Source organism: Cygnus olor, chromosome 6 (genome assembly GCF_009769625.2).
Source record: "Cygnus olor isolate bCygOlo1 chromosome 6, bCygOlo1.pri.v2, whole genome shotgun sequence".
Classification (NCBI taxonomy): Eukaryota; Metazoa; Chordata; class Aves; order Anseriformes; family Anatidae; genus Cygnus; species Cygnus olor.
In genome coordinates, this window is record NC_049174.1 from 22925554 (window position 1) to 22953458 (window position 27905).

The 27905-nt window shown below is 37.5% G+C and overlaps 1 long non-coding RNA gene across 1 annotated transcript; it reads left to right on the plus strand.

The window, feature by feature from the left end:
- Window positions 1-65: 65 nt before the first annotated feature.
- Window positions 66-27905, plus strand: LOC121072261. The gene is made up of 3 exons (XR_005821094.1): window positions 66-1060; window positions 6803-6854; window positions 27341-27905. It is a non-coding gene; the product is annotated as an uncharacterized LOC121072261 (long non-coding RNA).

Sequence of the window (27905 nt, forward strand, 5' to 3'; positions counted from 1 at the left end):
GAGCAGCGCGGCCGCTCCCCGGGCCGTGGCGGGCCGTAGGCGTGAGGGCGAGCTGCGGGGCGGCGAGGGAGGGCCCGGAGGGCCCCTCAGGCAGCGGGGAGCCGCAGTGGCACCTGTGGTGCTCGTGCTCCCACACGCCCCCGCCCGTCACAAGGGCACCTGGAGCTCGTGGGAGCAGGGGCCGTCAGAAGGACGCGGCCTTTAAGTGGCGCTGACTGGAATCTGGTCTGAAACTGACTGGAATCTGGTCTGAAACTGACTGGAATCTCGTCTGAAACTGTCTGGAATCTAGTCTGAAACCGACTGGAATCTGGTCTGAGGCGCTGAAACCGCTTTGTCGTGAAGTCCCGCACCTTCAGTTTGGCCGTAGTGCAGGGTCAAGTTGTGGCTACATGACCCCTGTGCCTCATAACTACACAATATGATGGCTGAGGAACCAAAGGGTGTGTCATCAAGTCGGTAAAAGAATGATGAGTTGGAACAGTAGTACCATATGTAATCGCCTCAAAAGTGGTGTTATAGGAATTAAGAGGATTTAGAAAAGAGCAATATGCTGGTCATACATATGAAACATCACAGCAGCAGAAATGGGAAAGAGTGGTAATTTTTACCACGCAAAGAAGACAAATAAGACATAAGATAAAAGCATGCATAATGATGAATAATGCAGAGAAAGCCAACTGGATTTTTCTATTACCCTTATATTACACAGGAACAAAAAAAAATTAAAAATATGAGAACGTGAGGCTGAGGAAATAATTTTTCAGACACTATGTGACTGTTCTGGAACTGAGTGCCTCAGGAACTTTTTATGGCTGAAACAATACAAGTGCAGATATATATCTAGTTACCAAAATATTACAAATATTTTAGAAGGCTTAACAGCTTAAGAAAGCTTAAGAAGGCTTTAACAGCTTAAGAACCTAAAAAGCAACATTTTAGGTTTCCATAATGAATGTCCAAGAACAGCATTACGGTTTGGTTTTGAGAGCTCCTTCAAGGACTGAGAATGTGAAATTAGAAGATGATCGGCACCTATGCTCACAAACAACTAGCTAAAGTAAGTAAAAATGCATTGTGTTGTAAATTGCACTGACATATCCGTAGCCACATACAATCACCCCTTCCATGACACTTTAGCAATCGTGGAAGTCTTAGGTTTTTTATACTGTGATGAGTAAAATGAATCAAAAAAGAGGGAAACTCAATTAACATGATACATACTGCCTTTTAAGAGGGGTAATCCTTCTGAAAAACTATATTCCCATAATTGTCTCCCCCGTGCCTTTTCAGATCTTTACTAGGCTGAGAGAATTACTAGAGCTAATTCTCAGAAGATTCTTAAAATGCTAAAGGATTGAAATTTAGTTTATATGATGACTGTCATTTCTATTTCATGTTATTAAGGCAAAACCTATTAGTGCATTTTATCACTGCAACAACAGCTAAATTATTCAGGAAAAAAAAAAGTGTGTGTATATCAGTGTATGTTTCTCTCATACAAAAGAAAATTTGAACCCTGTTTCAAAGTGGCAGTTACATTCTTTCTTATTTAACCTTGCTAAACTTGCGCTGTGATAGTCTTGTCATTAATATTGTGAGACATTTGAGTATTTTAATGTTCTCTGTTCTAAAAAATACATTAATAAGGTAAAGTATGAATTAATAGAACTGAAATGCATTATACATTTTCTTAATTTGTACTGTGTTTTTGAGAGTAATCCTTTTATTCCTCTCTGTTCACTGGAATTCTGACACCTTAGTGAGGAATGCTCATTACATTTTGATTTTTACTCTGCAGTCTTGTGTCTTTTTGGAACTCAGCAGTTCTGGAGAAAAAAAAAAACCTACAAAAATCTTTATGAAAATGTAGCATTCTCACAAGTTAATGTGTATGACAAGAAAGAGCAACATAGGTAGATTTTTGTAATTTACCTGTATCCACTGACTTTAACGAGCTATGTCATTTAAAACCATCTGAAGATTTGGGCCTTCTTCTAAATACAAAGTGAAACAGACTTTCATTGTTATTCCTAATTACATTTCAAGTCATACTATTGACTTTTTTAATATATACATTTATTGAAATTTTATAAATAATATAGTTACAGAAGAAGAAAAAAAAGAAAATAGGAGAAATATTTACATTAGAAAATATAGTGAATTAATTGGATACATAGAGCAAGTATCATAGTTGGTACTTACGACAGATGGTATTTTATATTTTGATATAAAAAAGATATATTCTTAATCGTATATGTCAAAGAAAAGAGACCATATGTTGTTAAACACTTCCAAATTGTTATTTAATCTGAAGGGCACTCTCTTGCACGCTACTGAATCCCTCATTGTTTTCATCTAACCAGCACTAATCCATAGAAGATTTTTATTTATTATTTTGATGTAATTAAGCACTGAATTAAAATGTTTAAGATTTGTTCTTTTTTTTTTTATTACTTGCATGGCTGTTGAAAATGATGAAAACTTATTTTGATTGAACCCTTACATTCTTCCAGTTTTCTTCATATTGAATTATCCTTGTTTGTAGCAAAGTGATCAACAGGAATCAGGCTTGCTAAGAGATCAAACTATTTTTTCCTAACTTCCTGTTTAGCTGAAATGTGATTTTCCCCCAAGTCTGTTTATGATTTAGTTAAAGCAGCAATAATCATAATTAATGAGCTTAATTTTACAGATCTGAGTGATGAAATTGAAGAGTTGTCTACAGAACGTGAGGAATACATTGAGAGATTGGCCACCGTTTTCCTGCAAATCATGTACATAAACAAACAGAACGCTATTTGTGCTAGGACAGGAGGAAGTGTCCAGGTCTTTATTAGGATAATATATATATTAAAAAAAAAAAAAAAAAGAAATTTTGTAAGTCTGGGATTAGAATACAATGTGTACGGTAGGATCAGATGGCGTGTTAGAGTTGTGGACAACCACATCTACATTTAAGCATACAAACCAGCCCAGGGAATGCATGTACACTGGGGCGTACAAGAGCTGACTTCATCCTTGTAGGGGAATAACAGAGTCAGAAGCAGCACACTTGTCTGGTTGGTTTGTTTGTTTGTTTAGCTTTGAACTATGTTTGGTAGTCAAACATTGAAAAAATAATAGAGGAATGGTAGTTTTTTTTAACTGCAGCCTTTTACCCTGGACTGAAGCTCTGTACATAAGGATTTGGCAGACCTGTATACAGGGAAATGGTTTCTTCTGTCATACTTGGCGAGCACTCAAAATGGTTAGAAGTGCTTAGGATGACCTCTGTGACATCCACAACAGCTTGTGAAATGCCTGCACAATTCTTTGCTGCATACAGACTAATAAGTGGCCTTGTCACAATGAATAAAATTTTGCAAGAATATGGATTAAAGACAGTAAATAAGAGTGAGATTACTTTTTTCAGCATTCTCAACATTTCACAATCAGCTGCAGAAGGCTGTTAGAGGTTTGAAAGAGGCTTCATTAATCATGAAGCATATGATTAATGAAAACCTGCAAACAAAACTATTTTCATCTCTCCCAGAACATAGACCTGCCCATTAAATCATGACAAGTATAAACCCAGCATCATTTGGGGTGAGAAGAATGGTAGCAAGATATTTGGATATAATCCATCCCAGTTTAGAAGGTAAAGAATATTAAGAAAGCAAACATTTCCTACTGTGTGCCATAACTCCCCCCCAAAAAATGAAGCCAAAAGGTGCTGTTTATATTGAAAGTTTCAGTATTCAGCAGTCAATACATACTTCATATACAGTCCTACAGGAAACTGGACTTTTGTCTTTTTATGTCTATTTAAAGTGATGGCTGAGTTGTGAGAACTATCTACAAACCATCTGGAGAAGATAAGGCCAAGAAAAAATCAGTCTTGCTGGAAATGCTTGTGTTGGGGGTGTCTATGGAAAATTTTTATGAGGCAACAGAGAAGTGGGTTTGTGTCCCTGGCAATTGCAAAGGTGCTACTCTGTGAGAGACAGATTATTTAAATAACTGTGTAGAAGACTGTAAATTGAAGACTGAAAATCAAGAGAAAGGTGGTATGTAAAGTGGACATACTGTGTTGTTTTTTTTTCTGGATTGCTGTGGGATGGAACAATGTTCAACCCATTTCTTATTTTTTTCTTTATGTAGTGGGAGTTTTTCCACTTGTTTGTGACACAATAAAAATACATTTTACATTTCCTTTAGTACTTAAGACATTCTTGTAGTTGAACTGAAACATTCCTTTACAAAATGCTATGTAACTGGCACAATGCTTTTTACCAGTCGCAGGTAGCAAGAGCTCAGAAATTGACTATTTCTGTCACTTCGGTGGCTATGTCTGTGTTAGGAAGTAGCACAGACTGGTAGGAACAAATTGGAAGGCCTAAACAGGCAACACAATGTTTTTGTCAGATCCTCCCCTCCCCCCACTCCCCCCTCCCCCTAAGTGTGTTAGGCATGTTCCTGCTCTGCAGTTTGTCATATGAAAGAATTCAGTTCCAGTGTGCTAAGAGCATGGGGCAAACCAAAGCCCCCAAGCGGGGATAACAGAGAGTTTTGCTTTAAAAGCATGCTCCTCGTCTAAACTTAAATATGCATCAACTAGATGCATGTCATCTTTTTCTTTTTTTTTTTCTGTTTTTTTTTTTTCTTTGTGGCAAAACTTAACCCACAGTATGAAAAGAAAACGTCAGAAAGCTGGAGGAGAGTAAAATGAGATTGAAGAAGGTGAGGTCCTCCACATTACTACTCATGGCATGCCCAAAGCACTGCGTATATACAATATGTTCTATGGAGAGCCTGAGGGACCTGTAAACTGCTAGATAAAACCCATTCAGTGAATATTTTGATCCTCACAAGAATGTCACTTGGGAAAGGCACATTTTTTACAAGGAACCAGCTGCCAGATGAGACCATTGACCATTGTTAAGATCTTTAAAATAAAGCCAAGTAATGTGAATTGGAGCAGTTAACAGATGGATGAATTACTTGTGATATAAGTGATAACCAAGTCAAAGCAAGGTGAGAAAAGGACTTGACATTGCAAAGAACAGCGGATATTTGCAGGGCTAGTAAAGACTGCTTCCCAAATAAAAGTGTTAGCTAGTGGTGAAGGAACCGGAGTGCATCTAATTAAAAATGCATACCAAAGCATAAAGAGAAAATACAAGGGTAAACAAATGGCAGAGACCAGACTTGTTTTCAATAAATGTAAAATCAATCACAACATGGTGAAAAGGTCCCGCACAAGAGGTTCAGTGTCCTGTATACAATGAAAGCAGCCATTTTGCAGAAAATAGATTGCTCTCAACTCAACTTGTGAAGATACGCTACAGAAAAGCTGTTCAAGATTGTGCTGCTGGAAAACATAACAATGGTGACACCAGTGAAAGTAGCTATAATGCTTTATTAAAGGGATAGTACGGATGGTGCTGTTCTATAAAAATAGATTTTCTGCTCAGCCAGAACTTTTTCCTTTCAAACTGCATCACAAACACAGATGCAATTTATAGATTTTGGAAATTATCTGATGACACAAAAGTAATAAAGAATTTTTACGTAGATTGACTCCACAGTGCTCTCTATAAATTAATTAAATCTGTGGAGATTGCACTAATAATCACAGTGGTGTAGCAGAGAATAAGGTAGTTGCAGAGTCTTGATGCCTGTACAGAATAAGGTTCTGTTTGTTGTTTGTGATTTACGTTGTTACTTAGGAAGTGAATGAACACGTGTTTCTATTTAAATATTAATTGGGTCAAAATAATGTATCTAACTTATACATGAAACTCTTGATTCCCTAATAGTTTTAATCTTCAGAGTTATGCAAGTTATTGATGAGATGATGTTAATCTTTTCTCTTTAGGATGGTTTCAGTTAACTTGCAGTACACAGAGATATACCCGATGGCATTTTTCCTCATTCGTTGCCCTGGCTCTTTTTTCTTTGTCCTCTTTACGGGACTCTGTGTGGGTCCTCTTTATTGTGTTTGGAAATTTTCTGAGAAAATGAAAATTATGAATAGCTAGCTAGATAAATACCAGTATTTTTCCTTCTTATTTCATTTAGAAAATAGTCATTTTATTGATTAAATGTATACATCACACCTCAGCCAGTTCAGCTTTTTGTAGTATGAGTCACTGGCAGAAGGAAAAAGTAAATAACACAATTGTTTCTTGACTAAGCACAATTTGTACTGTTGTCATCATGTCTTTGATGTGTCAATCATAATAAATACACTAGAAGTATGTAGAAGGGTCTTGCTGCATTCTTTCTTGTCATACCTGAATTGGCAGAAATAAGGTTTTTCAGGATTTTATTTTGCTGAATAGGCAAACTCCTTACAAGCATTGTTAGAAATGTAATTTGGATAGGCAGATTATTTTACAACTGACAATAAACTATTCAGGTAAGGCAAGATGTTTATTTTAGTTATACTGGCTGTCTGCCATAAATAAATACAGTAGCAATTATCTCATCTCACTAGCTATCTTGATTCCGTTGATTAAAGGCTATAAACTGACTTTAATTATAAGTTGTAACAGTTGGTATTTGGAGACCTAAATATTTGGGACCATGTGGTGGAATTTTGAATCTCCATTGTAGAAATGATCTGAAGAAACTCTCTTACTACTGCCTAGATTTCTAATTTTGACCCTTTTTTTTCTTTCTTTTTTAATTCATATGCGTCCAGATTTTCTTCTGCTTTTAGGAAGCACTTTTTTTGTTTGTTTGTTTGTTTTACTTTTTTTTTTTTTTTTTTTTTAGATTGAATTACTAAACACATTTTTGTAATATCTTATTCCAGGTCTGGAGCGCAGTCCAAGCACCAATTGAACCTAAGCCTTTTCTCTCCAAAGGTAGGACATGGAATTTTTTATCTATTTCAGATATTTATTGCTAAGATAAACAAACTGTAAGATATTTTTATGCTCTGCAAAGAAGGTAGATGCAAATATTATATTTGTACATAGTAAATTTTTATACAAAGATTTGCATAGCTGTCTTTTGGTTTCCTAAGGACTAATGATACAACTCTCAGTATCAGGTATTTCCAGCATCTTTGATCTGTTTGGTGAATAGTTTATGTTGAAAAAAAATTAATTTAAATTCAATTTAAATTGTATTTTATTTCAAATTTAGTTATTCTGGTAAACAGAGTAAACAGGACTCCCTTGTTTATTCTTTCTGTTGAGGTGTTAACCATGACAGTACTGCCTAGATTATTTTATTTTGTTTAACTGATAAAAGTGAGACTAAATCCAGATAAGTGCAATATCACACAGATAAGCAGAATGTTTGTAGTGAAAGTAAATATGAAAGCTTTGTTCTAATTAAATAAAGATACTGAAACCAAATCATTAAATACAATTAATTTTAAATACAATTAATATTTAACATTAATTATGTTAAATATATTTTTGAGACTTTTTAAGACAACGTATTTGAATTAACATTGTACGAAAATGTCTTAAATTTTGTTGCGACTACCAACTTGTCTATCTGCCTGATTAAACCAATGTAATTCATGGAGTAGCCCAGAGAACTTCATGGTTAGCTGTAAAGGACTAGTTATTGAAGTTCAAGAAAAGACTTCTGTATCTCCTGTCTGGTTTTGTTAATATTCAAATTGGTTTGATACTCACCAAAACCTTAAAATACGTCTTTGGCTCTTGTTTTAGTTCAGCAAACTATTTATATCAGTTTAAGGCAGAACCTTTTAACCTGTTTTGACTTGTGGAGTCTTGAAAAAAATGCAGTGGACTCCTTGATATATGTTGTTGCTTGACTGACATATTGGTACTGACATCTATGAACTTACTGTTCTTAATTGCCTTATACAGACTGCTTTAGAAGTCCTATCTAAGAATTAGTCTTACAGGCACTTCTATGCTTAGCCTGCAGATCGCAAATTTGGATCAGTGATTTTAAAATGCTTTGGAGTCTTTGAGTAGTTTTCATGTACAGGTCATGAAATTGCAATGTTCAGAGTAATTGATATATAGCATGATAATCCATATGGCCTGTGTGCAACAGGGAATTTTGGTGGTATAAATGCAATTGTTAGTCTGAAAAATATTTTCCTTACAGTAATTATACTCCTTAGAAACTGCCCTATGGCATCAGAGCATTATAATTGTATTTTTGTGTATTTTAGGAACTTTGGGGTTTTGAGTAGTGTTTGTGTATTTAAAATTCCTGCTGCTTTGGCCTTTTTTAGTACCCTTCTCAGCATTTTTCCAACAAACTAATATAATTATTTGCTCCTTTTATTTTAGTTTTATATTCAGTAATGAGAAGTTTCCCTTCTCCACACGACGAGGACATAGAAATAAATTAAATGACAGATTTCCAAGTTACCTGAAAAATAAATTCAAGCAAGAGCAATAATCTCATCTAGCTAACAATTACCCTTTGTGTTCAATACCCTTCTCTCACTGTTTTCAGCAATTGTGGATAGCCTCTAAATAATCACCATTCCATTGTCGCATGTTTCTTTATGGGCACAGATGCTTACAGCTTCTATTGACTGGCTGTAAATAACATCATTTTTAATTAGAAATGCACTGATGTAAAATTACCTGCTCATCTTAGCTCCATCTTTCAGGTAACTGGAGCTGCTAATTACTTTCAAAAAACCAGGTCAAATGCTCACTATCTGAATTCATTAACTCAGCAAAATATGGCTATCTCTGTGAAAAATAGGGAAACTTTACAAATATTTTTAGAGGTCAAATTTTGCTCTCTACTATACCTATTGACTTTGTTTGTTCCTGGTAATCTAGGGTTTTATGATAGAAGTAATACAGAAATATCTGTTATTCTTCAAATGAGTGGTTGTTAAATTAGCTTAAATTAGCTCTTTTTTTTTTTTTTTTTTATATGAAAGACACCAAAATGTATTCTTAATGGTACAAGAAATGTCAAAGCCAGCTCATTCAGATTTTCTCCATACATTCTTTTGGGTTTGTTTCTCAAGTGTGTAAGAGAAAAATGATCCCTAGTACCAACCATCACATGTAAACTACCAAAAAATCTTTTTAAACAATTATCAAAGTTGGGTATAGAGACCAAGTCTTCTGACCCTCTGAAAGAGAGACATTTTTAAATAAATGTTTTCAAGTTTCAATTATTGAAAAAGCTATTTGAAGCTGTCATAAGTTTGCATCTAGCTGACAGTAAGCATGTTGTCCAATCTAGATCTATATGTTATGTAAAACATATTGTTATATACACAAATACTTAAGTAACAAAGAATTTTTTAAATGCAAACTGTCTTTACTGTCTTGAAAGATAAGATTAGACTGCCTGCCGTGTGAGAACTAATCATGCTTCCAATTATTTGAAAGTACCCTTGATATTGCAGTTAGTTTTCAAACAGCCGCTAGATGTATAGTTGGTGAGCTATTTACAATATTAATGTGTTTTAGGTCATTTGGTTTGGATAGTAGTTCTTTCAGCTCTTCCTGATCTCTTCCAGCTCTTTCTTTCATTTCCTGAACATTTGTTAAGTTTTCTTCATTGCTTACCAGTAAAATTCTAGCTAATCTTGATACTAATTTTAAATTAGTTCCAGATATGTATGTATATTTATATATAAGACTGATGTGGATTATATCAATGTCATGAAAGAGGTAGAATTAGGTTTTTCTTGTTTATGCTATAATATAGGTAAGTTTTGTTCCCTGTTGCTTCTAGAATTATATTTTACTATACAAATTGGAAAAAAAACTAATAATACCAAGTCTTTCTTATGACAGAGGAAACAGCTATCTCTCACATATTTTGAATGAAGTGGTATTTTTAAGGAGGAAGAATCCACTCTGCCTAAATTTGGGCATACAGCATCTATTGCCTTTTGAGGTATTTGTCATTTTGCCAGTTGAATAAGAAGGGTGTTGGGCTTTTTCTTCTTTTCTTTTTTTTACTTTTTTTTTCTTTTTTTTTTTCTGTAGAAGAAGCTAGGAATGCTAAACATGCTATTTCATGAGGCTTACTAAAGAATGCTGGTTTTATTTAATTTTACAGTGACTGATGCCAGTAGGAGGGGAAGGCATGTATTATTATGTAGCGTTGCATAAATTTATTTCATCTTTGCATAGAGTATATATTTATATTTCTTTAAAAAAAATGGCTGATAGGTCGTCAAACACAGGGAAATACTGTGAATGTACTGTCATTCCCTTGTAAGAATTACAAACATATTCTATATGACTCAAGCCATCCTGTCATAAACTCTTCTAAAATGTCCACAGACTAAGACCAGTATTTGGCTATATATTGGCTATATTTATTCTATATTGGTCTTTAAAGCTCAGAAATTACAGAGTGACATCAGCTCAGTTGACAGTCCTTTTATTTCAGACCAGAACCGCCACTACCTTTAAGAACAGCTTATAGCAGAGGTCTTGACTACAAATGGTCATCAAAACTCAATGGTATTCTGTATAATAGCTGAATGATAAATTCTCCTTTACTTAATTCTTTACTTAATTCATGATATGGCATTCAATGAGAACCCCAATACTATGATCTACTAACAGCAAGAAGATCTTTTTGGATACAATATTTTACATTTTGTACATTAAACTATCACAGGTAATGGCTATTGAACAGCTGTATCTCAGACAGACAAAAGAATTCCTCTGTAGTGTAGTATGTAAAAAGAGTGATGAAGTTAATAGTTGATTCAGATGAAAAAAGTTAGATTGCAAGATCATTATTATTTATTACCATTGATATTAAATATCTATCCAAGTTGCATGCATTTATTCTGCAAATGTTGGTGGAAAATAAGGCCATGCATATTCCTACAACAAAGCTGTTCATTGTATAATTTAGTTTTCAGCTGAGTCTGAACTTACTGCAGGTGAAAATAAGATGATCCAGATCTGTCAGCACTGATATACATGTAGGTGGTTCCATTATTATAATTTGTGAAATGCTCACAAGCTGTCTTTGTGAGGGTGCTTATATAGAGTAATGTATTAAAAAGAAGCAAGATGTTCTACCTTATGATGGCATTGCAGTTGTGCAGTTTGTGTAAAGCAATCAAATGTTTCTAAAATACATATGGAAAGTTTTTTGAGCAGGAAAATTGAGTGTTGTTATTGTGTGATTTTGTGTGTAAGGTAATATTGCATACTTTAAGAAGGAATTTCCTGCTTTTTATGTGACAGATATGCCTCAACTAAATGGGAACGGTAAGTATTTATCAAGTGGATGCTCTTTTCATGAGCTATGAGTTACTATAAGAATAACACTGTTGTTCTTACGTGGAATGTTAGTGTTGCAGAACTGTCCCTCTTTCCTGAATATAGAGTTGTTGTGCTAGTATCAGTAGGTCTTCTGGACTCTTTTTCACTGTTTCAAGAAGACCACTCAGCTTCTTCCAATCTTTTCTTAAATTATATTTGTAGCTCTTGTTTAAATTAAATTTTCAGTGATGAGCATGAACAGTAGGTTTAATATTTGTTAGAAACATTCTGCAACTCTGATTAAAATAAATGGTCAAACAAAATAAAACACATACTTCAAATATCTACCTTTGATAAGCTTATTTAAAAAAAAAAAAAAAAGCTTTTAATTATAATATGACAATATAACCAGATGCAATCCATTACTTTACAAGCTGAATTTCAGTTTCCCCCTCACCCCTTCCCTTCATTCCCCTCTCTGTTATAGTAGTAAAACAAAGTTTATATGAAGAGGTCATTCATTTTATTAAGACTGGCTAATATACCCAGAAAATAAAGGACAAGGTATTGGACTCATGGTCTCTTCATTGAGTCATTCTGTCTCATTTACTTTCAGCAAAGCAAAAAGAAACAAAATGTTTCTGAAATTACAAGGATTTAAGCTTGCACCCTTGTAACTGCATGGATATGCCATTTTGGAGCTCTGCTTGGGGTGTTTGGTCCACATGTGAATCCATGCTTGGGTTTGAATACAGAAACTAGCCAGCTACATAAGCCCGTAAATTCGTTATGAAAATAGGATGAGTTCTTAGTCACCTAAAATGTGACAATCCCATGAGTGCTTAACAATATTCAATACTTTAGTCGCATGATTACAGATGCCTTTGGGTGAAAAGGGCTTTCCTAATCTGTAATAAGTTGCTTGATGAGCACCTAAACGAGCAAGAAATTCTTCATTATGTGAAATTAAAGGCAAAGTATATATGACCTATCCTTGAAAACAAAATTCCTGCACTGAAGTGTAATTGACAATGTAAAAAAAATAAAGTATTGATAAACAGCTTCTAATTCTGTCACTATTTTTTATCTACCTGAAATGTGAATATTGGATCCATCAAAGTTTCACATAAATAGCAGCTCTGCTTTTCTCCTTTTTAGTTCTGGCCAGTGTGCCATTTTTGAAATATTCAAACAAAGAAACCACAAACCGCTAGTCACACCACAATACCAGCTTGTGTTTACATTTTCAGCTCTCCAGATCATGATCCTATTGAGCGCACATAGAGCGAGTGCGTGTACACGCGCCCATCCACCATCAGGAGAAACGAAACTGTAAACACAAGCTGGTATTTTGGTGGGGGCACACTAATATGGCGGTTGGTGGGGTCGGAAGGTGGAGGGTGAATTATGGATCCAGAATTTCCTTGTATTTTTCTCTTTAAGTCAGGCTGCTTGCACAGTAACTGCTTTTCAAACTGAAATGTTCAGTTGTTTTAGAACAGTAGGGCCTAGATTTGTTAATTTTAAACTGTAAATTCAGACTTGAATGGAGATGGATGAAAGCACTGATACTTGACTTACTTAAACTAGGCAATGAAATACAAACTATACTATGGGACATTCTGCTTGCATGAGTGTGTGGTCGGCAGGAATGTTCTCACAGTCTTTACCATTTTTGGATTCTTTGGCGAACTGACTAGCAAATCATCTCGTTTAGTATTAAACCAAACGCTAAAGAAATAATAAAAAAATAATAATATGGTGAGAGAAAAATGGCTCTCTTTAAACTTGTAGAATCTGAGATTTATATTTGAATGTTAACTATTCAGGTACGAAACACCTGATGGGCAGACTGAAGAGATGAGATGTATTTAATTAGGTATCTCTAAGATCTTCTCAATGTCATCTCTTGCTTAATTTAAATATGTCTGCAAGTCTCTAGTCTTTCTTTTTTTCCTTAATCAATGAAATTGTATTCTTGAACTAAAGTTAGAGTGCCTGAACAAAGCTTTTATCAGGAGAAAACTTGGTTTTGCTGCTTACAGGTAAGATGTTGCCATGAATCTTTATGGGAATCTCATCATGAATATCCTTTTCCTACTGTATGACATTAATAAGGTCTTCTTCTGGCCATTTGTAACCATTTTATCCTGCCTTCTCCAAGAAGGAGGAGAAAGAGCAATATTGCAGAAAGAATATTGCTGCTTTGAGAGGACACAACGTTTTAATGCATAGTAAAGCCATGGCTTTAAGAAACAAAACAGAGATATGTGACAAAAGGAAGGCTGTTGTCTTCAGAAGGAAAATAGTTTCCCTCCAAAATCTAACTAGTCTGGTAGCTTCTCCTATCCTGAGAGCAGCATGGCCTAATTTTCAGTCCTGCAATCATATTGCCATGTTGTGTTAACAACGGCATTTCTGAGCTCACTCGTCTAAAAGCTACATGCCATTCTTAATTCCTTAGTATATATTTTAAAGGACTATGAAAGAAATCAGATTATACATAGTAAAACAGCTACTTTTAAAACTAATTTAAAAAATCAAAAATACTAAAATGTAACCAATCTTTTCCTCAAAAACAGTAAACACGTATTATTATTGACAAGTTTGATTACCTAGCACATAATGCCTGTATTTAAGTTTTTATTTTTTTTATTTTTTTTAACTTTTATATGTTAAAGGTAGCACAGAACTCAAAAAAATCATAGGCTTTGTTGTAAACTCTCTATACATAACATCTTAGTTCCTAGTACATGTCTGATTAAATGGAGTGAAGAAGGCTATTTACCTGCTCTTAAAGGACTTGTGAAATTCGGCAGGTGTGTATTTTGAATATTTGGGATTACTAACAAGAAGAGATTAAATATAGTAAAAGCTTATCTTTATAATTATAGTGATCCTTTTGGACCACTAATATTCAGATAATTCAGCAACTAGGTCTGAAAAGGACCACAAGGCTTTAAAAAAAATTAAGAACAGCCTGGTTAGCGTAATTAAGTATAAAACAAAGATATTATCATCTACATCTTTAGATAGTCAGTAGATTTTACCAGAGAGATTACAGAGAGTGCCCCAAACAGATACATTTTTCTTCTTATTACTGTCGTATTTGTGCTGCTAAATCACTGAGTTTTTACAGTAATCTTTAAGTTATTTCTGGGAAAGTCATGTTTGACTTGGTTTAGCAGAAGCTGAGATTCTCAATATAATCCATCACATGTTACTGGGAAATTGTGAGAGTTAGCAAACTACTGAAAGCTTAGTGAAATAAAACTGTTGTAGAATGAATTGGTTTAGGGGCATGGGAGGTCCCATTTCACACTCTTATCTAAATAAATGTCTGATAATATTTTGTTTTAGCAAGTTTCTCTTTTTTTTTTTTTAATTTTATTTTTATTTAGATCTTCTCACTCTGTTAGGAAACAAATGTGCCTCATTTTAGGGATGATTTCAGCATTCTATCCATCAAGACTTGTTACTTATTTCTCTGGACCTTTCATCTCATTCTGATCTCTCTATTAATGGTCAAGGATCCCACTGAACAGCAGGAAGGAGCTAACCTTTTGAAGAATTACCTAGCCTAAAGACAGAAAGTTGCTGCTCTGGTAGGGCAGAGGAATAGCGATCCACCTAGCAAACCATCAGTACTACAAGGAGATGGAGTTGTAAGAGAGACCTGTTCAGGGCTTTTCCCAGACCTTAAGAAAAAAAGTAGTTAGCAAGAAATGATGACCACAAATCTTATTAATGTTTTTGCTGTATGTGTGTTTTCTACTAGTAGCTTTAAAGTGCCATTTTTCTATGAGATCTTGTCCATCCAAACCATAATCTTTTCATATGTGGCTTCAGAATTGTTTTCTTATATGTTTCTCATGGAGTTATTATAGTATCATACAAATGAATGTTACACAAACCAGTGAAAGTAGTTTAGCTCCAGCAGTAGCTCCAGCAGCATAGCTATTAGTCATATAAAGCTACAACCCTGTTTTTAATACAAATTCCTACTTACATACAGAGCAGAACAAAATAAAATTGGGAATATTGTACATCTAAATGCTACAGCTGACGGAACTGGCAGAGGTTAGTCACTCTTTAATTCCAGTTAAAAATGCCTTGACAATACAAGACGAAAAAAAAACCAGCCTAATACTAAACTAATATGAACAAAATTCCTCGTCTGCTGTGCAATTGAATGATTGGTGTGAAGAAGAACAATGTAGCCAAATCCCACCTGTATACACTTTTGCCTTCTGCCTACTTTTGCCTACTATGATAATTTTGTTTTGTTTATTAATAGAAATAATTACTAGTGTAACACTTAATTGAGAAACTGTGTGGATTGTCTCGTATTTACTACGTATGTATTGCATATGTTTTTATGCAGTATATACAAAAATATGTTCTGAAGTCATATGTCCTTACATAATTTCAGATTCTACATTCAAATTTAGAAGTAGTAGTTAAAATATTCACAGACTATATAGTAAATAGTTTCATAATCTATAGAATCCTGTTTTTAACATGTAATAGAAACCCAACAGAAGATTGCATTCAGAATTATTTAAATGGTAAATTTCTTCCACGAGAGATATTATTTTAAAAGGCATTTCAAATATTTCCAAGTAACGTGATGCATATTTGCACATAGCAAACAGCAGAGCACTTTCAAAAATGCATTGCATTGAATTTGCAATTAAATATTTTAAAAATATTTTTTCAAGGGCCAGATTAAATCTTACATTGGTAAAAGTCAGTTCAGCATTAAGTATAGTTAACTAGTAGACTCACACATTGTATGCCAAGTGGCTAAAAACACGTTAGGTGTAATAAGTTACTATTATTATTACTGTAATTGATTTTGTATCTTTTTTCTTGGGGAAGGGGTATGGAATGACTTGCCTTATGTTTGTTTTGAGGAAGTTCCTTCAGAATTAGATCTTATTTACAGTAAATCTAAGGCTGTGGTTCCACTGAAGCCGAAGCCAATCTAAATGTTGATTGCTGCAAACCCTACTTTTGGCCATATGTTACCACTGCTTTCCCTTGAGCTTTCTTTGCTGTGCTCTTCTTCAGCATTTGTACTGGCACCTTCATTCATCTGACTTTAAAGTAAATATCTTGCAACTCAGTGGCCTGCTACTAACCCAGAAAAGTACATTTTGTAAGAGTGGTTTTCTCTCCTGTGGGGTCAGCTCAATACCTATGACGGGGAGGCATGCGACCAGTTTGGGGAACAAAAAGGAAGCAGGATAATCTCTTTGAATATGGCCCTGTTTATTGACCAGCCTAGCCTAGCTGTATTGTCAGGCTGCAGCTATGCCATGAAACAGCTCACCTCTGTGGGAAGGTGGGGGATGGCATCATCCAAACACTACTGCTGATGCAAGGGAGTAGGCAGAAACACTTGGCTGTGAGCACACTAGCAGCTCTGATGTGGAGCAGTTCACAGTGTCTTGGAACTGCAGCTGTAACTAATGAAATTAGAGACGTGGCTATATGTTGCTCAGGAATTATTAGAAAATGTTAGTTTTTAATTTAAAACCATTTCACATTTATATTTAAACAGAAATAGTGTAGTAAGGGGTTAAATGACTACTTGTGTTGTTTTAGGGTGGCATACTGGAATGGTTTGAAATTAGTCTTCTAACATCATTCAGTTATTCAATTATTGTACAATAATTGTTGCATAATTATTATAGTTAATATTTTTAAAATAGTAAGAATGGGAATTTGAACCTGATTTCTTTGCCATCCATGGAAATTCTGTTTCTTAGTGCAGGATTTGACATTCTGTCAAGTTCCCTAAAACTCACAAGTGACAGCATCTTAGTGCTAAATTGGTCACTCAGCTATGTGTTATAGCAGTAGACCCCAGCAGATTTTAAACATTTAGATCTCTCTGTTATCAAGGCTTTCTTCTCATGTAAGAATGTCCTATTACTGCACCCAAGACTACCAGTACTTCTAGATTTATGTACACAGCTTTTTTAAAATATAATAAAGCATTATTTCCAAAGAATTTACAAGAGACTCAGTATCTTAAATTATTTCATACTAATGTGCAGTATTGCATCATCTTAATTATCTTGAAGCATTCTTTCTAAATAGTATTAATGAGGTTAATATCCATAAGAAGACAGATTTAGAATCTCATTGCTAAAACTGGTCAAATAATTCATAATGAATTATTCACCTTGTTTTTTTCATGAACTCTTAGTGAACAGATTGCGATTTTCTCAGAAGATTTAATTATTCAAAGTTATTCACCAAAAAACTTAATAATTCTTGGGCTCAGTTTCTTGGTGAGCAATATATCGTGAACATCTGACTGGCCCCAGTACTGCAGAACATACATAAGTGTTTTTTTTTTGTGTGTGTGTGTGTTTTGTTTTGTTTTTATGTGTATGTGTGTGTGTGGTTTCTTTTCTTTTCTTTTTTTCTTTCTTTTTTTTTTTTTCCTATTTTGACCTTTCCCTATAAGTTCAGGTCTCTGAGATGAAATGTTTCTAAGACTTCTTTTTTCTCGTATCATCTGGGAAACTGTCCCTTTAAATCTGACAGAGAAACACAGCAGCAGGCCTGAAACTTATAGCACACTGTCTCTGCCTTTCCGTTACTAGGTATTGTGTGCTGTACTGTGCTTTTACTTAGTTTTCTATTTCTTACTGTTCAATAGATGACTCATTGTCAATGGATGATGTGCTTTTGTATGTTGAGTTATACATTCAAAATTTTCCTAGAACTATTACTGAAAATGTTCTGTGTAGGCGAATAATATTTTAGATTACTTATCTAAATCAAGTGATTTCATTTTAATGTGTATTAGTTATCTGTATAATATTCAGAACAAGATTATTTTTTTTTCAGCTGTAGTAATGTATATCTATAGGCACATTGCTTTCTCCAGCTCTCAGATATGGAAAGTACCCATCTTCACTGCAATCTCTTCACTTTCTGCTAAAACTTCTCCAGTGGGACAGCTACAGTTGCTGGAAGCCATAGAGTAGCTAGGGTTACTATGGTTTTGCAAAGTTTTTTGGTTCCAGTTTATACTACTTTCCTGTACAGCTCTTTTGTTCTTTCTTGAGAAAAATCCAGTCCTGGAGCTGATTCCTTCTTGCTGAGGAGCAGCTCTGTCTTCCAAGGAGGCAGCATTCTGGGCAATCTCATGGTTCTTTATTATTATTTCCAGAATTCTCTCTTTTTATTTTTTATTTTTATTTTTTAATTTTATAGCACTTTGATCTACAAAGTTCAAATCTTGTCCTTCAAATACAACAATGTAGTATCACCTTGTAGCATTGGAAGACTCCATAGTATTAAAATGCTTAAATTTTTTAACGAAAATGAAAGCAAGGAAACAAAGTCTTTTACTTCTGTTTCCATGAATCAAATGGAAATAACCTACTCAGGTAGCCTGTTGGCACTGTAGCTCTTCTGTTACCATCATACTTAACTGACCTGTTTTCCACTTCGACCTTTGCTGTTCACAGTTTCTCTTTAGTAGCAAGTCAGGAGAACGTACTTGTAAAAGTGCACCCAATTATCTTCTGCCCCAGTGCCTTGGTGTAAAAGTTGAAGGATTGCTTTCTCCAACACAAAAATTGAGATTGGGTTGGTGGGCAAAATTCTGAAATTCACCACAAGTGATTTGTCGTTCTTTTCTGTTGTCTTAGGATCATGGAAATATGTTGAGTAATGAAATAGTATGATACTCCAAGTGTAAAGCTGTTCAATGAGCGGTAAAATCAATTTATTATATTTTCTGTATCTCACTATGTCCTTTACTTGTTCTTACTCCCATCCCCTCTGTATCCCAAGTAAATCTTACATCACCTCTACATCTTTTAAAACTTCCAGGACATCCTTTGTCCCTTTAATGAGACACCTCCAGAATATTTCTGTCTTTGCCTGGAGGCTATGGTTTGGGGTTCTGGCCTGCCAGCTAGGTTAGAGACATCAGATGGTCAGACTGCCTCAGGAGTACGTGGGGTTTTTTTTTTGGTCTACCAGATGCTGCCAAATAGAACAAATAGTGGTTGCATTCTTTTTGCCTTTTCCTTAGAATTTACAGGCTTGTTCTTATACACATAAATTGGAAAAAAAAAAAAAAAAAAAAAAGGCAGCACTATCCGTTTCTCAAACTTGGTTGAAACTTGCCAATAGATTTAAAAATTATTAGGAGACAGGACATAACCTAAACCCCTTTTTTCCTTGTTGTCTTTGGGGACAAGGGTTTAAAAAAAAATCACTTTTTTTTTCCTAAATGAGGATAAACAATCCGTTAGAAATATCTAAGTAGTGTAGTACTCAGCAAATAAAGAGAATATTTATACTGTTTGCAGTTATATGTGTACCTATATCTGATGCATGTGTTCCTCGGTAACACTTAGGTGGACACTATGCCCAAAGCAGAGCGCAAGGTGAGGCCCTAAAACTCCAGGTGCTGCAGAGCTCTGAACACCGTGAGTGTTGCAATGCGTACTTCTAACCAAGTGGTGATGAAGGCCCAAATCCTTTTCTCCTAGATCACGAAAATAATCCTGGTGGTTTTGTTCTGAATTTTCCAGACACAGCTGATTTACGTTGAACTGTAAACATCAAGGTTGTTTTTGTAAGGTTGTGCCTTACGTTGTTTGAAATTTTGCGGTCAATGTCATTTAAGCCCATTCTTTAAACTGAGCTGCTGAAGGAGATTTGTGTCATCATTAGGACAGCAGAAGCAAAAGAGTTGTGTGAATGCATTAAATTCTTTAATGGGAAACATCAGATCCTATGATAGTTAATATAAACGCTGGGAAGCTGATGCGGGTCAATGATACACAACTTTTACACCGTCCTTTTAACCAACTGTAAGAATCCATATATGCTTGTGAAACACTGGGAAAAAAAATAAAAAATAAATTAAAAAAAAAGATGTTGAAGGAGTGTTCGCAGTCTGGAAGAAGGCACCACAATAACCAGACGAGCGCGGCTTTGACTCCAGCTGACAATCAGACCGCGGGGGATCTGTTTAGATCCCAATGGCTCCAAGTCGCCTGCGGTGCAAAGGTGCGGCGCTGGAAGCGAGCCGCGAGGAGCTGCGTGCTGCGGCCGAACGCCCTGCCTTTGTACGGCTGAGCTGCGGGGCGCCGGCTGCGGGGCCGGTTTTGAGGCCGGGGCCAGGCTCTGGGGCGCTGGTGTGGGTGCCGCCACCTGGGGTTCCGCGGGCCGGGCTCCCGGGCTGCGATCGTGAGGCGCCGCTGCTCGCAGGCGCCGAGTCCGCGCTGCTCGGAGCCGCGACGCGAGCGGGGCGCGGGGGCCAGGGGCGCCACGGCCCAGGGCGCCGGCAGCGAGAGGGAACGAGGCCGGGGAGAACGAGGGAGCGAGGGGCAGCGGGGAAGGCGGCCCCGGCCGGAGAGACGCCCCCGGCGAGCGGCAGCGCGGGCTGTGGCCGGCCTGAGGGCCGCCGCTGAGGGAGGGAGCCGCCCGGAGAGAGAGACGCCCGCTGCTCGTCCTAACCCCAGCCGGGCGGCGATTTTCCTCCTGAAAAGAGGAGTGTCGACAGTTCGCAGATTATCGAAAACATTAGCTAATCACCCCACGCCTGTCCTAGAGGAGGCAGACAGACAGACACTGGGGAAAGCGCTGGGGACGGGCTGGTGTGAAACGCAGTAGCCCTGGAAAGCCTTTCCAGCTCCAGCCTGCTAGTAAAGAAAAGGATCATGTGAGGCTCCTTTGAAAGCAAATGTTCTGACTAAAGCAAGCAACTGCATTAATTGGGAGGCTTGTATTCATACATGCTGGGCTAAATAAAGCAAGCTGGTTTGCTGCAGCAGGCTGGGGAAAATTTATAAAACTAATCCTTTCAATTACTTTGTCGGTGATTAGAGTATCCACAACAAATGCACGGTCCGAAGAGTTTTTGCACGGAGCTTTTTTTTTTTTTCAGGAACAGGACAAGCATCCTAAGCAAAAGAAAATAAACAAACAAATAAATCGGGGGGTGGGGAAGGAATGGCCACGATTGCCAAGCCTGGAAAGCCGAAGCTACAAGGTATTCCCTTTTTATGGCATTAAGTTAACTTTCCTGCTGGAGAGAAACTCGGCAGGACAACAAAGCTTTGATCTTTGTGTGAAGGAAGAAAGTAATGGAGTGATAGGCTCTCCAGAGGGTAATTACTCCTTGGCCGCTCAGACAAGAAGTTCCCTGTCACTGTTAAGGTTAATATTAAGGTAGCTCCGCTATACTTTCCCATATTAAAAAAAAAAAAAAAATCCTCCCCAGAATGTTATACTATTAATTGCCAATTTGCATATGTGTGCAGCTGCTGTTTTGGCTCCGATCTTCCATCCGATAAGCTTGCTGGAGGTATCACAGAGCACTTGGCAGCTTTCCTATTTGAAAAGAAAGCCTTCCTAACTACAGAACAGCTGATAGTCTATCAGTGATAGACCCTGATGGCGTGAATTACAATTACACTACTTTTCACACTAAATCTGGGTGATAGCTACTTGGAAAGAAGTTTCATCATTTTTTACCACAAACTGGAAAAAGAATTACATGGTCATGCTGTGCTTTTAAAGGCAGTTTGGTTCACTTTTGTCTATTTAACACCTAATTCCGAGGAGTCCATAGGCATCTGGAGATCTGAACGTCGCGTAATGAATTCACTGTTTAGATGGGAGATTTTTTAAATCTACCTCAAATTACATTTATTAACAAGGCGAGCAGGAAGTGTTAGAGTTGTTAGACGCTTCATTTATTAAATAATTTGTGGGTATTTTCAGTTGTCATATCCAGAGTCATGGGGGTTTACTTATTTTTTAATTAGCAATTCCAAAACAATGCTACTGCAATTTAACAATTCATCACGTAATCTGGGGCTGTTCAGTTCAGCCACTAATGCTAGATAATTCAGATTGTTATTTTGATCTGTTTATAACTCATTTTGTTGTGATAAGAGAACTGCTGCCTTGAAATTAAGTGGCACGATTTTCTATGGACCTTGTTGCGACCTGGAAGCTCACTATATAGTCTTTGTCTACCTATTTCTTAACATTAAACCTGGTATTCCAAAGCAATAGTAATTTTTTAAAAAATCACTTTTTTATTCTCTCACTTCACGATCGGTCTATATTTCGCCTTAGTATGTTTTCATATACCAGTGCGGAGGAGGAGGTGGGGGAAATGCAAGTGTCGAAGTAAATTTAATTGTAAGAGTAAGTCACCCACGTTGCTGCCGAGGTCACGACGTCTAAACTTTTTCCTTTATATGTCAGCAAGTTAATTTAGCGAGGTGCTGCCCTGGTAGTTAAATGTGGCTGTTTAAATGTATTAAAAGGTATGGTGGAAAGCCTGACTCCTGACGTAGCTAACCTAACAGAAAATAGACTTTGTTTTCCTTTTTTAGTTGCTTGCTTTATTAGATTTCTCACTCTCGCAGATTATCCAAAAACTACCCATTGATTGATCGCCCGTAGAGCTGCATTTGGTGTAAAGAAAAACTTCACAGCTTTATTGGCTCCCAGGAGACAAAACAAACATAACAAGATATTCGTATTAATACAAACAATGCAACAAATGAGAAAAATCATCACATTTAAATAAGACGGTAAAGTCAGTCCAGTGTACATCCCATCTTCTGATATACCAGACATGGCAGATCAGCTAATCACCAGCGCTCTCAGGCACGAATCCCTATGGGAGTTGCATTATTGCTCACAGCATCTCAGCAGAGTGAACACAGGCAACCGAAGAAAATGCCACCGAATAAACTTTAAGAACCCAGTTTAGCGGTATTTCACTGCAGATTTGCGACTCTAAACAAGGAGGTTGCGGTTAGTCCGTTTCTTAAAAAACGTTTTGAATTGTAATTTGTGGAGGCTTGGACCTGGAAGCTGTTACTTTTTTTTTTTTTTTTTTTTTTTAGGGCACCACACAACTAATCATAACAAGGCATTTATTTTGGGAAGAGAAAGCGAGAAGATTCAAACTTTCTGCCATTTTTTCTGAAGGCAAAGAAAGGGACGTGCTCCTTTAGCCTTACTAAGAGTCCAAGGAACAGGTTTTATTTTTAAAGAAATAAATTTCCCTTCCGAACACAAAGATGCCCCCACCTATAAGTGCCACGAACCTTCTCTTTAAAAGAAAGCTAAAGCCCTCTTAGCTTCATCTCGAAAAAAAAATCTTACTTGATATATGCTTAGAAGGAAAAGGGAAAGGAACCGTTTTTGAGAACAGTAAGTCAAGTCAGTGTTATTTCCTACAAACTCTTTACCAAAAGACGCAAACGGTCTGTTATATAGTAACATTTTCTTCACCGGCATTTTCTTATAATAGCCATTTTCTTCACCCTGTAATGGAAAAGTCACTTAGGCCCAGTGGGAAATATAGACCTTCAGAAATGCTGTGGGAGTCTTATCATCCTCATAGTCTTGTTACCCTCACGCAAAGAGCCGGGTAATTGCTGTTCTGCCATTCTAGTCATCTCTTCTCTTTGATAAACTGACTAAAACCAGAGTGAAGCTGGATTTGTTGGCCACACAATTCCCTTGAAACCCATAAGAGGTCTGGCACTTCTGAGATTCTCATCACATTCCAGGTCTTGCATCCATTTTCTACCGTATGGTGGGGTCGAAAAAAGTGGAAGGGACTGCCTTTTATTTTTGTGTCTGTGGCGTGTTTGGGCCGGCTGGGCATTGCTTGGCATTCCTGGTATTCTATATGGAATAAAAAGCCAAACAAACTTATAAATGCTTACTGCAGTTCCGCCCATTGACGTTACCATGGTCTTGTGAACTTGAATGCATGACCACATTCTCTTTGCTAATAACATTCATGTTGGTCTTCTTTCACACTTGGCCGTCTATAGGGGTACACGCTCGCCACTCCAGAGCATTGCCCAGAGCGTGGGGTGCACAAGGCATCCAGCAGCGGGGTCATCATTGCCTCTTTCCCGTGTAGGTCAGTAAGTTTCACCGAGGAGCAGCACGCACTCGGTCAAACAACACAACAAGCATGTAAACTAAGTTAACTTTAGAATAATTTGCAAAGCATTCAGCATTTTGTCCTCTTCTTAGAAGAGGCATTCACAGATCACTACACATGTATCTTCAAATAGTTGCAGTTGCAATCATGACCTATAATCTCGAGCTATCATTACACGAAGTAAATTTTAAAATGATGACTCTTAAAACTTTGTTAAAGCGTATGAAGCTATTTCATGACTAACTGATATATTATCTTGTACTGCTTTCCAGCTACATATTCCGCTCAGATTTATGTTGCCTGGAATATGCATGTTCTTGCATATAGACATGAAATTGTATATATATATATATATATATATATATATTTAAAAGTTCGGAGAAATGCAGGGAGCAGTGTGCTGAAGGAGTTTTGAGAAATGATAGGAAAGAATGAAAGGAAGTTTGACTGGTAGAAGAAAATCTGCTATTCCCATTCCGCGGGCAGAAGAAGGGCTAGACCTGGCAGGCTGACGCTGGGAGAGTTTTATCATTCCTGGAATACTTAAGGGCACTAAACTCCCTGAATAAGAAAATCAGATGAATCCGTTTTAATTAGGGATCTTCCTGTTGCTACTGTCTTGTATCACTTGAGGCAACTGGGAATCTAAAAGTAACAAGCTTATTTGATCCGTATCAACTGCAGTTAAATGGACACATGGATGAGAACTCTATTAAAAAATCAGTGTATGCGATTTTGGCTGCTGAGCCTCCGTGGGCTTTCACATCTCGGATGGCATGGAGCCCGAGGTTTCTCTCCAGTGCTCCTATTGAGCTTGGACGTGGCTTTTTTACGCCCCCACCCTTATGTCCAGAGTTATGTACATGTTTCCACATATTAAAAATGCAGTCTCCACCGCTCGGATTGACAACACTAGCGGAGCCTCTGCAGACGTTGCCGTCGCCAGGTCTGTGTGCGCCGCACCGTCTGGCCGCAGCCAGCTCCTCCGAGCTGGTGCCGTGCTGGGAGGTCACCCGCGTCCGGCTGCAAGGATATTTTTCTCCCGCTCACTTCATCTTCTGGACCTCCTCCTCCAACTGCTGCAATCCCTTTAACCCAGCAAACCCCTCCAACGCTCGGCTGTTGATGAATTGGTGGGTCGGGTGCCCTTTCACCTGGTTGTCACCTCTGGAAAAAGTGCTAATGGACATTTGGAGATAGGATTCTCGCCCGACCGCAGACTCACTCTGTGCTGTGCAGGCACGGTCTTGTCGCACAAAGGCTCGGCTCCGCACACCGCCTGCACGCACACCCTTTCTCATACACGCTGACCCTAGCAGTACTTTGTGAGGTCTCTCGGGGCACCTGTAGCAAGCAGATGTGGTGCCACACACAGCTCGCCATCTCAGCGGCTCCTTCACTCCGGTACCCCGCGTCCGGGAGGAACCCGTGCGCAGGAGCCTTGGGACGGCGAGAAGGGCAGTTAATCACTGCAAAACCAAACAGGACATTATTTGTCACTCCTTTGCTCACGGTCAGTTATAAAGAAGAAGCTTCCCATGGCAGCGTGTCGGCAATGGCAGGAGGGGTGGCGGTGCCGCTGTCCGGGCTGCCTTCCTTCACCCATCATTACCTAGCAAATAAGCCGGCTAGCTGGTGGGCAGGTACAGAAGCCCTGGCAGGCAAGCAAGAGAAGAGATTATTTTTGCATATCTTCTGTGAATCTCCTGGGAATTCAGTGGCGTTCCTGATCTCCAATGCTTGTAATTAAGAGGATGGCATCTTTGGGCTGGAGAATTCCGGAGAAAATCATTTTCACGGCACCTAGAGGGCTTGATGTCGCACTTGATGACAGATGGGAAACCTTTATGAAGGCTCCGTAACCTTTTGCCCTGAGAGACTATACTTTTTGACACTGCCGGATTAAGGGGATATAGATGTTTTTACTCGGGTGATAGCGTGGTGATTTTTTAAAACAATGAGTCATTTAATAAAGTATTTTTAATGAACTGTGCAAACGGCGAAAACCTGACAAAGCTTGTGTCACTGCTGAGAGCGAAAACATAACTATTAACCATAGAGTGTTTTGCCTATGGAGACTTTTATACTGCACAGAAATAAGACATAGAAAAAACTAGCACACAGGATTTCACGTTTCATCTTTTCAGATCATGACCTCAGGAATGCCGTGCCACTCCACTTCTATTAATCCTTTTCTTGACTTAAGGCTCTCTGAATACGAGTAAAGTTGTATTTTAAAAGCGATAGAAAGAAAGAGAGAAGGAGAAAACAAGACTCATTCACATTCCGAGTCTGCTTTCTGTCTCACACGTATTACATTTCACAAAACAGATAGAAACAATAGAGCTTATTAAGAAAAACTTGTTTTGAATGGCAAATTAAGCATAATGAAAATACACACGTTTTTACAAGTAGTTATTTTTTCACCAATTGAATATTTTAAACCTTTTGAAAGTATATACTTGTCTCTGCGAAATGTTTTTCTTTTAGCTCATTTTCACCATATCACCCTGCTATATATATCTATTTAAATTTTTTAATTCGGTCAGCGCAGAAACCCTAATAAGCACAACACCTTGTCTGTGGCCAGACGTTAACCAACAGGGGTGCTCTGCCCCAGCTACTCCTGAGCAGTATCAGTGCTGGCCCCCAGGCTGACGCACGGCTCAGTCACACTAAGGCTTCTTAGGCAAGAAAAAAAACTCATCTTTATATTCGAGAAAATATTTCAGCCTTCGTCTTTGACGCAAATACCTTTTCTGTGCAGCACAGATCATCACAATAGAAATAACTGTGTGTTACCACGATGTAAAATCACCTGAAATCAAGAAACAATGCAACAATCTTTCCAGGAAAAGTAAACCTGACCTAATGAAAAGTCCCCCTTTCATCCTTATGTACAAAGTTAAAAAAAAAAAAAAGTCTTTACAGATAATAGCAAAGAAATTCAAGTTTTTATCTCCATCCTTCATAACGCTAAATTCAGAAGCACAGGGGAAAAAATTAGCTGCTTGAAAAAGGGCACAGAGCTTAACTTAAATTTTGCTTTATAGTGTAAATCCATTAAATCACTATTCCGTATTTGCACCAACTTGTGTGTCAGGTGTTACAGAGTCTCTTAAACGTGAAGCACCCTGGTGTTGAGTATTAAGGTGGTCTGTTTTTTTCTACTTCGTAGGTATTGCAGCGATCTGGGAGTTTATTTTTACAGCCTGAGATGTCAGTATGCCACAGAAGCATGAAAATCTCACCATCTGTATGCTCATGGACAGTTCATCAAGAACACTCAACGACAGCCTCAGAATAACAAAAATTAAACGTTATTACTACCGCCTAACCACACATACGCTCGAATCTAATTTAAATAGTATTTAACCTGAGTTATCGTCCTGCTTACCTCAGGCCCAAAACAGTTTCATACCTTTCAGTGTTTGCTTACCCGTAGGAATCCTGTCATAAACCAGGCACATGCTGTTTGAAATAACACTCGTGAAATTAAACGGGAGTTTACACAGAGACGGCCGTGATTTAATTTTGCCGAGTGCTGTTCCGCAGCCCGGGGAAGGTTCAGGAGGCGAGCAATGGCTTCACCTGGCAGCTTACCTAGCGTGTCGGGTAGTGGCCTTCTGGGCGCGTGTGCCTTGCCAGTGCCAGGAGACAGGGATGTGTTTTAGTTGGAACTCTTCTAGCAGACACTACATAGTTTAGATTAACTCCTTTCAGTAGTACAGCATCAATGTGTT